This window comes from Rana temporaria, chromosome 3 (genome assembly GCF_905171775.1).
Source record: "Rana temporaria chromosome 3, aRanTem1.1, whole genome shotgun sequence".
NCBI classification, from domain to species: Eukaryota; Metazoa; Chordata; class Amphibia; order Anura; family Ranidae; genus Rana; species Rana temporaria.
Window position 1 is genome coordinate 41347453 of NC_053491.1, and position 16393 is coordinate 41363845.

The 16393-nt window shown below is 44.4% G+C and overlaps 1 protein-coding gene across 3 annotated transcripts in view; it reads right to left on the reverse strand.

Moving 5' to 3' along the window:
- The window catches only part of ARNT2 (aryl hydrocarbon receptor nuclear translocator 2), a 191989-nt gene that overhangs the window by 94085 nt on the left and 81511 nt on the right, over positions 1-16393 (reverse strand). The window lies entirely within an intron of this gene.

The window sequence follows — 16393 nt, forward strand, 5'->3', positions numbered from 1 at the left end:
ATATTTCCAACTGTCTGCACCCTCACCTCATGGTGGTGAGGAAAATATCATTGTCCTGGTCCACCCTTTCCTCTTTGTCAGATGATGGAATGCATGCTAACATATCACATAATGGCGACAGAAAAATAACGGCTTCTTCTGGCACTGTACACACACAGTCAGACACACAGTATCTCACAAAAGTGAGTACACCCCTTACATGTTTGTAAATATTTTCTTCTATCTTTTCATGTGACAACACTGAAGAAATGACACTTTGCTACAATGTAAAGTAGTGAGTGTACAGCTTGTATAACAGTGTAAATTTGCTGTCCCCTCAAAATAACTCAACACACAGCCATTAATGTCTAAACCGCTGGTAACAAAAGTGAGTACACCCCTAAGTGAAACTGTTCAAATTGGACCCAATTAGCCATTTTCCCTCCCCGGTGTCATGTGACTCATTAGTGTTACAAGGTCTCAGGTGTGAATGGGGAGCAGGTGTGTTAAATTTGGTGTTATCGCTCTCACTTTCTCATACTGGTCACTGGAAGTTCAACATGGCAAAGAACTCTCTGAGGATCTGAAAAAAATAATTGTTCCTCTACATCAGTGCTTCTCAATTATTTTCTGTTATGCCCCCCCTAGGAAGAAGAAAACATTTCGGGCCCCCCCGCGCGACTGTAAATAGTATCTTTTGTCTATAAAATTGTTATTGCTCTATACGGTTTTTAGGTGAACCTCCACTTTAAGCTGACAACTGCGCGTTGGTTTTTGATCACCTCTGCGTTTTTTATTTTTTTCCTTTTTTTTTTCAACAAAAGATCAATTTAGAATTTTTTTTTTTTTATAAACTGGCCCTCCTCATTGGAGTACAGGTGAGGTGGGAGGAGGGATGACACCTGTCAGCCTGCTGGATAAGGTGGAGGGGACGGGCGGCCTTACCTTTACTTTTCTTCAGCGCACTGTGTAAGGCGGCAGTCTGTCAGTCCCGTCCTGGTCCCGCCGTTAGAATTTGAACTGCATGCCTTACGCATGCACGCAACGGCGCCGCGCTACCACCTGACCTGAGACGCGAAGGAGGGAGGAAGGGAGGGCGTGCGTGACAAGGGGACCAGACAGTGTCAGACACTTCGGGCGCATCGGCGCCACCCCCCCCCTCTGCAGCGCCGGGGTGCCGTGCAGATCAGCATTCCCGCACACATCATTCACGATCAGGCCGGCCCTGGTCGCTATGGCGGTAGTTCAGCCACTGGCTGGAAACGGGGGATAATTGCCAGGTCACACGAGCTCCCTTTTACGGAGCCTCGCGGCCCCCCAGGGGGGCGCGCCCCACTATTTGAGAAGCACTGCTCTACATAAAGATGGCCTAGGCTATAAGAAGATTGCCAAGACCCTGAAACTGAGCAGCAGCACGGTGGCCAAGACCATACAGCGGTTTAACAGGACAGGTTCCACTCAGAACAGACCTCACCATGGTCGACCAAAGAAGTTGAGTGCACGTGCTCAGAGTCACATTCAGATGTTGTCTTTGGGAAATAGACGTATGAGTGCTGCCAGCATTACTGCAGAGGTTGAAGGTGTGGGGGGTCAGCCTGTCAGTGCTCAGACCATAATTATTGCTCTCGCTCTGACGATCCCGGCGATACCTCACATTTGTGATTTGAACACCGTTTTCATATACGGGTGCAACTTAAGTGTGCGTTTTCTTTGCTGTACGAGCTTGCAGGGATGGGGGCGCTTTAAAAAAAATGTTTTTACTTATCTATTTTTACATTGTGTTTAAAAAAAAATGTATCACTTTTACTGCTGTCACAAAGAATGTAAACATCCCTTGTGACAGGTACTCTTTATGGAGAGATCGGGGGTCTAAAAGACCCCAAATCCCTCCTTTGCACTTCAAAGTATTCAGATCGCCATATTTCGAATCCGAATACTGTATTTTTTTTTTAAACCGGCGCCATTGGCAGCCGAGTAAACCGGAAGTGACGTTGTGATGTCGCTTCCGTGTTTACATGCAGGAGACTGGATCAAAGCCGTTTCCGGCTTCTGTCCAGTCTGTCTCTAGTTAGCGGAAGTGCCGGATCGCGGACTGGGTCTCCTGGTGGAATGGGAGGCTCGGTAAGAGCGGTGGAAGGGGGGGGTGGCCCCTCTCGCTCATCCGGTATAACAGCCGTGCGGCTTTTAGCCGCATCGGTTGTTATCCCTGGAGAGCCGACTGCCCGCTCTAAAAAATGGTACCGGGATGATGCTTGCAGCTGCAGGTATTATCCCAGTATAACCCCCCCTAAAGCCGAGGCCGCATATGTGTGTACGTTCGGCGCTAAGGGGTTAAACTATCAGTTTAAATAGACTTTAACCACTTGCCAACCGCCGCGCGCCTATTTACGTTGACAGAATGGCACAGGCAGACAGATTGGCGTACAGGTACGTCCATTTGAATCTGCTGCCCAGCGTGTGCGTTCCGCTGCGTGCCTTGCGAGTGCATCCGCGGGTCCTGGGAATTCGATGTTCCCGGGAGTCCCGCGATTGCGGTCGGCAAGAGCAGAACAGGGGAATACCTTTGTAGACAAGGCATTCCCCTGTTCTGCCTAGTGACACTTTCCCAGTGATTGGGAACAGTCATCAGTGTCATGTGTAGCCACGCCCCCTAACAGTAAGAATCACTTAACCTCTGCAGAGCCACCTAGTGGTTAACCCCTTCACTGCCAGTTTAATTTTTACAGTAATCAGTGCATTTGTATAGCACTGCTCGCTGTAAAAATGACAATGGTCCCAAAATGGTGTCAAAAGTGTCCGATGTGTCCGCCATAATGTCGCAGTCACAATAAAAATCGCTGATCGCTTCCATAACTATTAAAAAATATATATATTAATAAAAATGCCATAAACAGTCCCCTATTTTGTAGAAGCTATAACTTTTGCGCAAACCAATCAATAAACGCTTATTGCCATTTTTTTACCAAAAATATGTAGAAGAATACGTATCGACCTAATCTGTGGGGGAAAAAAAAAATATTTTTTTTTTGGGGGATATTTATTATAGCAAAAAGTAAAACATATTGCATTTTTTTCAAAATTGACGCTCTTTTTTTGTTTATAGCACAAAAAATAAAAATCACAGAGATGATCAAATACCACCAAAAGAAAGCTCTATTTGTGGGAAAAAAAGGACGTAAATTTTGTTTGGGAGCCACATCGCACGACCGCGCAATTCTCAGTTAAAGCGACGCAATGCCGGATCGCAAAAAGTGGCCCGGTCTTTAACCACCAAAATGGTCCGGGGCTTAAGCGGTTAAGATACATGAATAATGTCATCTTAGACTGTAACAATTTTTTCTCGTCTTTCTGGCTGATGGTGTACACAGACATCTGATTTCATTTGGACTTTCAGTAGCAGAATAAAAGATGAGATTTCTACTACATGTTTTGTTAATTAATTAAAATGTGGTTATAAAACCAAACTGTGTGTGACATATGGCTTGGGTGAGCCCTAGCCAGGCTTTTCCTGTTATAAGCGGTATTGGTTAGAAGAACACGTGTCTGGCATGGTACAACCAGCTGTCACAGATTATCTGAGTTCACAGGACAGTCGCTATAAACCTAGTGCAGGACGAACCTGCTTGGACAGTTCCTGGACAGAGTTTACTGCTGCCATTACCAATTAAGACTTTCCCCCTAGTTATTGTATAATAAACTGTGCTGGGTAATATGCTGGCATTTTATAAATTAGTAATGATAATGACAACTATTGTCCCTTGCCTATAACTGAGTTGTTTTCCATTACACCCCTTAATATTCAGAAAAACATACTGTTAAAAAAAAAAAAAAAGAAAAAATGTTAGATTAAAAATGAGCTAAATACATTTCAAATGCATCAAAACAAAATATTTTTTTAATACAGTCACAGCCTAAGCTCGTGAATTTTTGGTTCTCATACCTTTTCCTTCAATTTCCCTTCTATATGTTTTTCTTTGTCTGAATTTCTCCCTTCCTGTTTCTCTTCAGCATGCTTGCCCCCATCATCCGAGCCGTTCTGGCTGGGGGTTAGTCAGCGTGCTCGGCCCCTCCTTTGGGACTACATCCCTGTGGAGAGACGCTGTGATCACAGCGTGCTTGGTGCCTCCCTTGGGACTACATCCCTGCGGGGAGACGCTGTGATCACAGCGTGCTTGGTGCCTCCCTTGGGACTACATCCCTGCGGGGAGACATTGTGATCACAGCGTGCTTGGTGCCTCCCTTAGGACAACATCCCTGCGGGGAGACGCTGTGATCACAGCGTGCTTGGTGCCTCCCTTGGGACTACATCCCTGCGGGGAGACGCTGTAATCACAGCGTGCTTGGTGCCTCCCTTGGGACTACATCCCTGCGGGGAGACATTGTGATCACAGCGTGCTTGGTGCCTCCCTTGGGACAACATCCCTGCGGGGAGACGCTGTGATCACAGCGTGCTTGGTGCCTCCCTTGGGACTACATCCCTGCGGGGAGACGCTGTGATCACAGTGTCTCCCCGCAGGGATGTAGTCCCAAGGGAGGGGGCGAGCACGCTGACTAACCCCCAGCCAGAACGGCTCGCATGATGGGGGCAAGCTTACTGAGGAGAAACAGGAAGGGAGAAATTCAAAGAAAAAAAACATGTAGAAGGGAAATCGAAGGAAAAGGTAAGTGAGCCAACAATGTACTAGCTTAAATGAACTTATTTGGAAAATAAAAAACAAACCTTTATGACCCCTTTAAAGCCAGAGCTCTCCAATCAGTGGGAAGAGCTATAGGTCTATAGGGGGCGTGTTAAACCTCTACAATGAGACCACTGCTTCCAAGCAGAGAGCAAGGACCTCACTCGGCAACTGCTGGCAGGGGTCAGGCGCTAAAGAAATAAAATTAACTGTAAATTCTCGTTTACATTAGCTACTTTCTAAAACGCCATTGTTCTAGCACGTGGGCTGGTATACCTTTTGCTGGGCAGTACAGGAGCAGTGAGCTGTTTATAATTTATTTATTTATTTTTCATTTAAGTCTAGTCCCTGTAACCTGTGCCATCCAATGAGCTGCAGAAAAATGTAGCATGTCTGCATGTTTCAACAGGGCACAACAGGTCAGCATTGTGGTGTGAACGGGCCACATAGAAAGAAAAACATTTTATGTGCCATTGTGGTTGCTTGTGTTGATCAAGTGCAGAAACAAAATCAGTCGCAGAACGGGCCCTGAAACATTGAACATCTTTTGATTTAATGCACCTAGAATGTATTTAGCTATATTTAAACTGAAGGTTTAATTGGACTTTTACATATATGAATAATGTCATTTTAGTCTTTGAATTTCCCTGGCTGATGGTGTACACAGACATTTTAATTTTAATTTGATTTTTCGATAGAATTTCTATTACATGTTTCATTAAATATTTAGCCTGTGGTTATAAAACCAGAACTATGTGTGACATATGGCTTGGGTGAAACCTAGCCAGGCCTTTCCTGTTATCTGCAATGCTGGTTAGAAAAACATGTGTCTGGCATAATACAAACAGCTGTGACAGAATATCACAAATGGAAAAATTCATTTTTAATATTTAAAGCAAACCCACCCATGCATCCTTGTCTGCATGCTTTAGTTTGTTGAGAAATCACTTTGAAAAATATCCCACTAGCACTTCTAGCAGGGACCATCTTGAGTAAGGGCAGATGATTCATGCAACATTTAATTTCTGGAATCCGTCTGCTTATAGCTCAGGCAATGGCCATGAAGACTCCTGGGATATAAGACATTATGTTTGCCTAGTCCAGAAACCCAAAACATCTATGTATTTACCAATGCCAGCAGCATAATGCCGCGTACACACGGTCAAAATTTCCGACAACAAATGTTCGATGGGAGCTTGTTGTCAGAAATTCTGAGAGCTGGTTACAGTCTCCCGTTATGAGAATTGGATGCAGGGAAAGCCTCATCCAATTCGCATAAGTGTGAACCCAGCCTAATTGGGATGTGTATGTATATTGTGGCAGTGTGGTATCCTGCTAGGGTCTAAATAGAGGTTTTATAATCCAGGATTCTCAGCCAGGCAGTTTGAGGGGCTCTAGGGGATTTGCCTAATGTAGAGGAAACTGGCTTTTTAGCTTCCTCATTATTTTGTAAAATCAGTTTTGGGACCTGGAGCCTGGAGATTTCTTAGAGATCCTTTCTCAGGCCTCGTACACACGACCGAGTTTCTCGGCAAAAACCAGCAAGAAACTTGCTGTACATTTTTCAACGAGGAACTCGTCGAGCCAAAAAGAGAGCATGTTCTCTTTTTCCTCGAAGGGAATGGAGAAAATTGGCATGTCGAGTTCCTCAACAGCCTAACAAGGAACTCGACGAGTAAAACGATGTGTTTCGCCCGTCGAGATCCTCGGTCGTGTGTACGAGGCCTTAGAAAGGTTTTGTGAACAGCCAGCACACTGCACAGGTGTGTGCAGAGCTTTTAGTAGTGACCTGACCATGATTCTGGGCTCCAGCCTGGCAGACAGGAGGTCTTTACCTATAAGAGAGGTGGGAGCCAGAGCAGCAAGGGGCTGCTAGCTGTATGGGCAAAACATGTGTCTGTGAGAGGACAGTCTGCAGGAAACAGACAAGGGCTTGAAGAGTAAGGCCAGAACCACAGGGCTGCATGTTTAAGCCAGGAGGCTCAATATCATTTAGTTTGAGTGAGTGGGTGAGTGAGTAACTTGTATAGCGCAACAAATGCGAACTAAAACGCCTCAAGGCGCTGTATCCAATGTCATCGTCCAGCCACGCTTCAGAATAGATGGGTCTTAAGTTTTTTTCTGAAGGCCCGATGGTTTTCTTCCATCCGAATGTCTGTAGGTAGAGCGTTCCATAACGGTGGTCCTTGGACTGCGAATCTTCGTTCTCCTTTAGATTTGTAGCGGGACTTGGGGATGTGGAGGAGGTTCTGATTAGTTGATCGGAGGGCCCGATTTGGGGTGTAGTGTTTTATTTTCTCGCATAAGTATTGCGGCGCGTTACCTTTTGTGGGTGAGTTTGGATAGAAGAGCAATGCTAAATACCTCTGCAAGGGAAACTCATATTTTAATATTCTTTTAATAAAATCGGACAGGAAAAACCTTCAAAAAAAAGAAAGAGTGGCTTTGTCCTTGAAACCTCTACTCTGTTTGATGCTAGTTCTCACAATATACACTCACTGGCCACTTTATTAGTTTCATCTGTTCAATAGCTTGGTAACACAAATTGCTAATCAGCCAATCACATGGCAGCAACATATTGCATTTAGGCATCCAGACATGGTGAAGATGACTTGCTGAAGTAAATTGAGCATTAGAATGGGGAAGAAAGGGGATTTAAGTGACTTTGAATGTGGTTGTTGGTGCCAGATGTGCTGGTTTGAGTATTTTAAAAACTGCTAATCTACTGGGATTTTCACGTATAACTATCTCTAGGGTTTACAGAGAATGGTCAGAAAAAGAAAAAATATCCAGTGAGCAGCAGTTGTGTGGATGAAAATGCCTTGTTTTTTTAAATCAAGAAAAAGGTTTATTGATGCAAAAATAGTCAAACAATACTTTAGGATACATACACATACAGTATCATTACATTCAGGATAATCATGTGCCGATTTAAGGGAAAGGCAGGTAATCTTCGTGCAATTATGATTACTTGAGCTATATCAAACATGGGAGGAGCTTACCCCCCCTAAACAGCAGCCAAGATAAGCCAGAATCTACCTATACTTTGGATATAATATTATTCAATTTGCATCCAGGCCGGCTATCCTGTATTACCCTACGCTCTGATTACAATAATTGTTTAACCTACCCCACCATAGCACAAGGAATAACATTTACATTTGTAACAAGCACATTGATTCATAAACCACCTCCTGATTCTGATTCACTCGCCCCACACTCTGCTCCAAAAATCAAAAACTATTTGAACGTTATTCATCCCGCGCTTTGCCAGCCCATCTCCACTCATATCCTGCCTCTTTATCCCTGTAATAGCCTTTCCATGATCAATTGCGTTGGTCCCAGGCCTGGTATATCCAACCAGGGTTGCCATAATGAGTAGAATTTCTTGAGAGCATTTCTATGTTGGTATGTGACTTTTTCCCTTATCAGTAGGTTATTTACCAGCTTTACCCATTGACCCTCTGAAATGAAAATGCCTTGTTAATGTCAAAGGTCAGTGGAGAATGGGCAGACTGGTTTGAGATGATAGAAATGCAACAGTGACTCAAATATCCACTCGTTACAACCAAGGTTTGCTGAATACCATCTCTGAACGCACAACACATCCAAACTTGAAGCAGATGGACAAAAGCAGCAGAAGACCGCATTTCTTATTAAAAAAAAGCAGCAGAAGACCACACCTGGTGCCACTTCTGCCAGCTAAGAACAGGAGGCTACAATTTGCACAGGCTCACCAAAATTGGACAATAGAAAATTGGAAAAACGTTGCCTGGTCTGATGAGTCTCAATTTCAGCTGCAACATCCAGATGGTAGGGTCAGAACTTGGCGTAAACAACACGAAAGCATGGATCTATCCTGCCCGGGAGATTCACATTATGGATGTGCAGCCGAGAAATCTGCAGCAACTGTGTGATGCTGTCATGTCAATATGGACCAAAATCTCTGAGGAAGCTTTCCAACACCTTGTTGAATCTATGCCATGAAGAATTAAGGTAGTTCTGAAGGCAAAATTGAACCCAGTACTAGTAAGGTGTACCCAATAAAGTGGCAGAGGGGAGTATATATGTATATCTTATTTTGCAGTGAAAAAACAAGGTTACTGTATTTTTGGGATTAGGATTACATAGACGGAACATCAACAACCACCATTACGTATACCATTGGCACAGCAACCTAGGATCATGTGCATGACTCGGAGATCAGCCACTGTCCAGAGTTCAGCACAGGGCTCCTCACTGCTCTTCAATTTTATTTACCGTAAATCATAACACACTTGGTGTTAACAGCCATAATGACTCTAACAGCATTAGGACAGAAATAAAAATGTAGGTCGACAGCTGTGATTAGCAAAGCTTTCTCTTTTACGAGTTCCCAAGATGAAGATAAAAAATATTCCAAATAACTGAAAATGTGAGGTTACAAAAAAATGGAACCTTAACTTGTTCCAAATAAAAAAAAAAAAAATGAAAAAGGCAGATGAGGGCACAGGAAAACAACAAGGAAATGAGCGGCCACTGGGGCTGTGAGGGTGTTTGATACCAGGCCAGAAATCTAGTGGGTTTTTAAAAGGATGACTTTCACCACTAAAAACATGTTTCCTGACGGTGCCAAGACACATGTCATTATTCCAGGAGATGAGAGCACAAGGAAAGGATTAATGTGTCTGAACTGTGAAAGAAAGAAGGAAAAATATGAAGGTTTTCTAAATAAATGCTGATGTTTTTACATATTAGAAAGTTATCCGCAGTTGCTTCAGAGGCAACTCTATTATGCTCCTACTTTATGTGGCAACAAATGGCACTCAACACCTGGAGAACTTTTCTCTTTTCTCCCAAAATGACTAACTTTACTCCCTTTCTCCCCATCCACCCTGAAAGGCAAAAACTACGGCTGTTCTAGCAAATGTACAACCTATAACGTTCTCTAATTTTTTTATTATGCTTTAAGGTTTATTGTGTTTGTATACAATGTGTGTGTGTATACACATGACAGAGTGAATCAAAAACATAGGAATGAATGACAGTTTCAGGCATATTCCCCCCTTTTTCAGGGGGCCCTCAAAACTGTTGTTCCTATTTTTTTCCATCCATTGTGTCATGGAAGGAAATGCTGCGATCAAAGTTTATTGCAAGTTATTTCCATTATTTGATTTTGTCTGTATGTTAGGCGGTGATTGGAGCTTGACAGACTAGTCAATGCAAGTTTTATATAACACAGCGTACAGCTCCTTATTTAGATATTATATTATATATATACAATATATGATTGATATAGGATACTAACGCCCTGAGTAACCTCTATCACCACTGCGTAAAAAAAAAAAAAAAAAAGTGAAATAAACTACAGCTGCTGAATGAATGAATAATTAAAATGAAAAAAACGTAACCTAAATAGGTGGAAGAAAATTGCAGCGCTAATTAATATAATAATAAATCAACAATAACATATAAACTCAATAACACCACGTGACAAGTGATATAAAGTCCATAAAAAATTGATGAACAAATTTGATGAGAAAAGTCCTTATTCTGTGAACCTTCCACCTCACCACCGTGCTGTGATAACTCCGCCTCCTACATTGGAGACAAGTGGCTGCACAAGTAGTGTAGGTATGTGGCTAGACTAGTGGAGAGTATCTGAACTGACCAGGCCAAGACAGGTGAGATATACACTCTCATTATACCCAAATTCATCATTACCTCCCTACCCTTATGTCTCATTACACTTCTATGCCGAAACAATTGACCCCTTTTTATTGTAAAACAAAAAAATTCTAACTGATTCCACCCTCCAAGCTATACGGAGTGGATGAACAAACCTTCTTCTGTGGCTATTGCATTTTAACAGCGGCTGCATCGGCCTGGAAGTAGCCACTGTTTGGCCAACAATTTTCTAATAGGATCCTTCGAATGATTGACTTTGTTGAATGTAGCGGGACCGGCAGGGTCACCCACTGAGTGGATATCAACCGGTTTCTTGGGAATAAGCAGACATTTGCACAGTGTATGGGCAACGTAAGGCTGGGTTCACACCAGTGCGTAAAGAGGGTTGCCCCGCATTCAATTCACATAGCAGGAGATTGTGACAGGCTCTCTACGGAGGCGGTTCACACATCTCTGCGGCTGCTCGAGTGCGAATTTACCCCTTTGCATCTTTTTGTCCATTTCAGGTCCGAATTCAGCCAGAAATTCAGGCTGAAATCGGACCTGAAACGGTAAATGGAGACGCACCGGTCCATGCTGTGGTGTGAACCCAGCCTAAAGGTTAGAAGGACAAACTAGATAGGAGACTGAAAGCATTGTGTTTATGTTGTTTAATGTAATGGTGAGAACTCCAGCATGGGCAATCTTTTTTTTTTCTGCTCAGGAACTTTACTTTTGACAAAAAATTGGCAAAATCCCTTAAAGCAGTGGTCATCAACCCTGTCCTCAGGGCCCACTTACAGGCCAGGTTTGCAAGATAACTGAAAGTCATCACAGGTGATATCATTTGCTGCTCAGTGATTGCAGTATTCTAGTTTGCATCTCCCCAAGGTAATACATAAAATCTGGCCTGTTAGTGGGCCCTGAGGACAGGGTTAATGACCACTGCCTTAACCCCCCTGGCGGTATTCCCGAGTCTGACTCGGGGTTAGATTTTTGGGCTACGATCGGTAACCCCGAGTCAGACTCGGGCTCGCCTCGCTGAATCCACAGGCAGTGTTTACTTACCTTGTCCCTGGATCCAGCGATGCCACTGCGCTGTGTGAGCGAGCGGGACCTCGCTCGATTCACACAGTGCCTCTGTGTGCCGCCGATCTCCGTTCCCTGCGACATTACGACGCACGGGGGTGGAGAACGGCGCTAAATTCAAAAAGGTAAACAAACACCTTATATACAGTATACTGTAATCTTATAGATTACAGTACTGTATGTAAAAAATACACACACCCCTTGTCCCTCGTGGTCTGCCCAGTGCCCTACATGTTCTTTTATATAATAAAAACATTTTTTTCTGCCTGCAAACTGGAGATTGTCCATAGCAACCAAAAGTGTCCCTTTATGTCAAAAATGGTTTTAGAGCAGCTAGAAAACAGCGATAATAAATTATAATCACTTGCAGAATTGTGCGATAGCGATTTGTGGGGAAATTCGTCATAAAAAAATAAAAATAATGACAGCGACAATTCTGCAACTGAGCAAATTTCTATTTATTATAATTATATTATTATTTGTTATAATTATTTATTATATTATAATTTTGTTTTTAAAAAAATGTCATACCCGGGATGTCTACTAGACTCTTGTTTGGTCAGATGGAAGTGAGTTATTCCTAAGAATTACAGGCCTACAATATAAAACGCCAAATTTCCTTGCAAATAATGGTACCGCTTTCAGCACCTTTTTTCTGAAATAATCATACCGCCAGGGAGGTTAAAGGGGTTGTAAAGGTACAATTTGTTTTCCTAAATAGCTTCCTTTACCTTAGTGCAGTCCTCCTTCACTTACCTCATCTTTCGATTTTGCTTTTAAATGTACTTATTTCTTCTGAGAAATCCTCACTTCCCGTTCTTCTGTCTGTGAAGCCTCGTACACACGGCCGAGGAACTCGACGTGCCAAACACATCGAGTTCCTCGGCCAGTTCAGCCCTGAAGCCGCCGAGGAGCTCGGCGGGGCGAGAGCTCCCATTGAACAACGAGGAAATAGAGAACATGTTCTCTATTTCCTCGCCGAGCTCCTCGTCGGCTTCCTCGGCCGAAAGTGTACACACGACCAGTTTCCTCGGCAGAATTCAGCCAGAAACTCGGTCGGAAGCTGAATTCTGCCGAGGAAACTGGTCGTGTGTACGAGGCCTAACTCCACACAGTAATGCAAGGCTTTCTCCCTGGTGTGGAGTGAAATTGTACCTTTACAACTCCTCAAATGTGCTTCACTGGCTGGATTTGAGTTCATGGAAAGTGCTACATTTGAACTGAAACTCTACAGTAGGTATTTGAATATGAATCTGCTTCCATAAATTATTCTATAGGTCTTACAGAAAATATGAAATAGCACTGAAAATACACACAGGTAGGCAACTTTTCTCAACCTTTTTTAAAAGCTGTTATAGCTCATGAATTTAGAGTTAACTAGGAACTATTGTTCTCACTCTGATGTTCGCGGCGATATGTCATGTGTGGTGAGACTGCGGTGAGACAGCGCAGCCGTATCAATGAAAGTGGTCGGCAGCTATGGAGCTGATGCATCACTTTCACTTTGAAGCCGGCTCTACAAAACCCACACAGGCTGATGCCTGCCACGGTGAGGTACAGAGGAAGTAAAGCTTTTAGTGACCCGAAAAAGGTAACATGCATTAAAAAAAAAAAAGGGAAAATTTCAGGCAATGAGATCACCAACGTCGGGGGCAAAACTTGCAATACAGGGTTGAACTCCGTTTTAAGGTTCTGACTAAAGTTCCACTTTAAGCTTTTACAAAAAAAAAAACCTGGAAGCTGATTGGCCACCATGCAGAGCTGTACCAGGTTTTGCACTCTCCAGTTTTAGTAAATCAACCCCACAGTGACTAATGAGGAGGGACACCATCCACACAAAGAGGAGTACTGACAGCAGAACATCCAGCTGATAAGGAATTTTGCCCAGCCCTTTCAGGAAAACTGTGGAATTTTTCTTCGGAAAGCTAAGAAAGAAAAATAAACTTTTTCAAGATTATTTTTTTTTTCTGCGCTCAAACACTCGGAAATATTACAACTAAAATAAAACAAAGCCAAGGGAAAAGTTGCTGAACTTTAAACATTTTCGAGTACCACTAAATAGAGAAGCAAAACAAGGCAGGGTGAATAAATATTTTACTCTGAAGAGAAACAGATCTGGATCCAGCAAAACATCTGCCATAACAAACTGCAGGAAGAAACAGTGAAACCTTAAACCTAGATCAGTGTGAACTGTCAGGAACTGTCTGCTGCCAGGAGCCTGCCGAGCACCGTGGGGCTGGAGGTAACCTGCTGGGTGGAAGCTGTGGTAGTGCACCAGGCATGGCTCTACCCACGGGTTAATGCCCTTGATTATATACATACGCCATGTCAGGGCCCACAGATGTTTGGTCTTGTTCATGGAAGGTGAACACTTGAATTAACAAAGGATGGAAATGAATAAACCTTTATGATTGTGAAAGGTAAACAGATATATAAACTAAGAAGGACAATCTTATGTAAAAATTGGGAGTTAGTTAGCCCTTTTAGGCTCCATTCACACTTGTGCAACTTGTCATGCGACTAGGGACATGACAAGTCGCATGATACACTGCAGCCATTCTTCAATCGCACCAATTCAGATAGGTGCGACTTAAAGACGCAGCAATTTTGAAAAGGTGCCTGCACTACTTTGGTCCGACTTTTGATGTGACTAAGGCCGCGTACACACGGTCGGACAAAACCGATGAGAATGGACCGAGGTTCAGTTTCATCGGTCCAAAACGACCGTGTGTATAGCCCATCGGTCCAAAATTTTAAAACATGCTTCAAAATCGAACCGATGGACCGCTGCCCGATCGGTCCAAACCGATGGTTAGTACAGAAAGCATCGGTTCAAGACCCGTGCATGCTCAGAATCAAGTCGACGCATGCTTGGAAGCATTGAACTTCGTTTTATTCAGCACGTCGTGTGTTTGACGTCACCGCGTTCTGACCCGATCGGTTTTTGGAACGATGGTGTGTACGCACATCAGACTATCAGGCCACTTCATCGGTGAACCGATGGAAATGGCCCGTCGGACCATTCTCATCGGTTTGGAACGACCGTGTGTACACAGCCTTAGACTTATGCCGCGTACACACGACCGATTTTCACGACGAGAAAAATGCAATTTTTTTAATTGGTCGTGAAAAACGGTCGTGTGTATGCTCCAGAGCATTTTTCTCGTCAGTTTTCACGTTGTGTGTGTAGGCTTTTACGAGGGGGGGATGCGCATACTCAGAAACAAGTAATGAGACGGGAGCAATTGTTCTGGTAAAACTAGCGTTCGTAATGGAGATGGCCCATTCGTCACGCTGTAACAGACTGAAAAGCACAAAGACTGAAAAGCGCGAATCGTCTCTCACCAAACTTTTACTAACACGCGGTAACATGAAATTAGCAAAAGCAGCCCAAAGGGTGGCGCCATTCAAATGGAACTTCCCCTTTATAGTGCTGTCGTACGTGTTGTTGTACGTGTTGTACGTCACTGCGCTTTGCTTGAGCATTTTTTTTTTCACGAACATCTGTATGCAAGGCAGGCTTTGGAGCAATCACGACAAGTCACGTCGAGAAAAACTTTGTTTTTTTGCATGACATGAATAACGATCGTGTGTACGCGGCATTAGAAGTCGGAATAAAGTCGCACTGAAAGCCACATCAAACTCAGGCTGGAAATCGTGCGACTTTGCAGTTGTTCTAATGTGAATGAAGCCTAATGCCACATACACACAATCGGAAATTCCAACAAGAAAACTGTGGATTTTTTACCAACGTAATTTTGGCTCAAACTTGTGTTGCATACACACAGTCACACCAAATTCCGACCGTCAAGAACGCGGTGACGTACAACACTATGACGAGCCAAGGAAAATGAAGTTCAATGATTCCGAGCATGCGTGTTTTTTTGTGCGTCAGAATTGCATGTTTTTAGGCCTTTATCCTTTATTTTCACCTTGTAATCTGGCCAGTAACACACTTCCTGTCTTTGGGTGTCTTCACTCTGGATGGAGGAGCAACAGAGGACAGTAGCTTTATCAATCTGAAGAGGGGGTAGTGTTAGATGGACTTGGCTAAACTAAGGCAGTCCATACAGTACATGTTGCCGAGAATGTGTTTCTAGCACGACAGCATCGCGCTGATTCTCGGCGACATGGTGCCGACATCTCGCACTCGCTGGAATAGACAAAGCACATTCCAGCGAGCGCGTCATAGAAGCGACGGGAGATCCAACTTGGATTCCCGCCAATTCTAGCTGCGGCATTTGGTATGCATCCTGAGAGGGAGAAAAAACCGAAATGGGTTCCCCCCCCAGGAGCATACCAGGCCCTTAGGTCTGGTATCGGTTGTAAGGAGACCCCCCCTACGCCGAAAAACCGACGTGGGCGGGTCCTCCCACAATCCATACCAGGCCCGTATCCAAAGCACGCAACCCGGCCGGCCAGGAAAGGAGTGGGGACAAGCGAGCGGCCCCCCCTCTCCTGAGCCGTACCAGGCCGCATGCCCTCAACATGGGGGGGTTGGGTGCTCTGGTGCAGGGGGGCTCCCCCACCCCAGAGCACCCTGTCCCCATGTTGATAAGGACAGGGCCTCTTCCCGACAACCCTGGCCGTTGGTTGTCGGGGTCTGCGGGCGGGGGGCTTATCGGAATCTGGGAGCCCCCCTCAAGGGGGCCCCCAGATACCGGCCCCCCCACCCTAAGTGAATGAATATGGGGTACATCATACCCCTACCCATTCACCTGGAGGCAAAGTGTAAAAGTAAATAAACACACGACACAGGGTTTTTAAAATAATTTATTAGTCTGCTCCGGCCCCCCCCCCCCTGTCTTCTTTAGCTCTTCTAGAAGGGGGGGCTTCTTCTTCACCGCCGTCTGGTTCTCTTCCGCTCTCCGGGGGGTCTTCTCCGCTCTCCGGGGGGTCTTCTCCGCTCTCGGGGGTCTTCTCCGCTCTCCGGGGGTCTTCTCCACTCTCCGGGGGTCTTCTCCTATCTTCTCCGCTCTCCGGATCTTCTCCTGCTGGCTGTC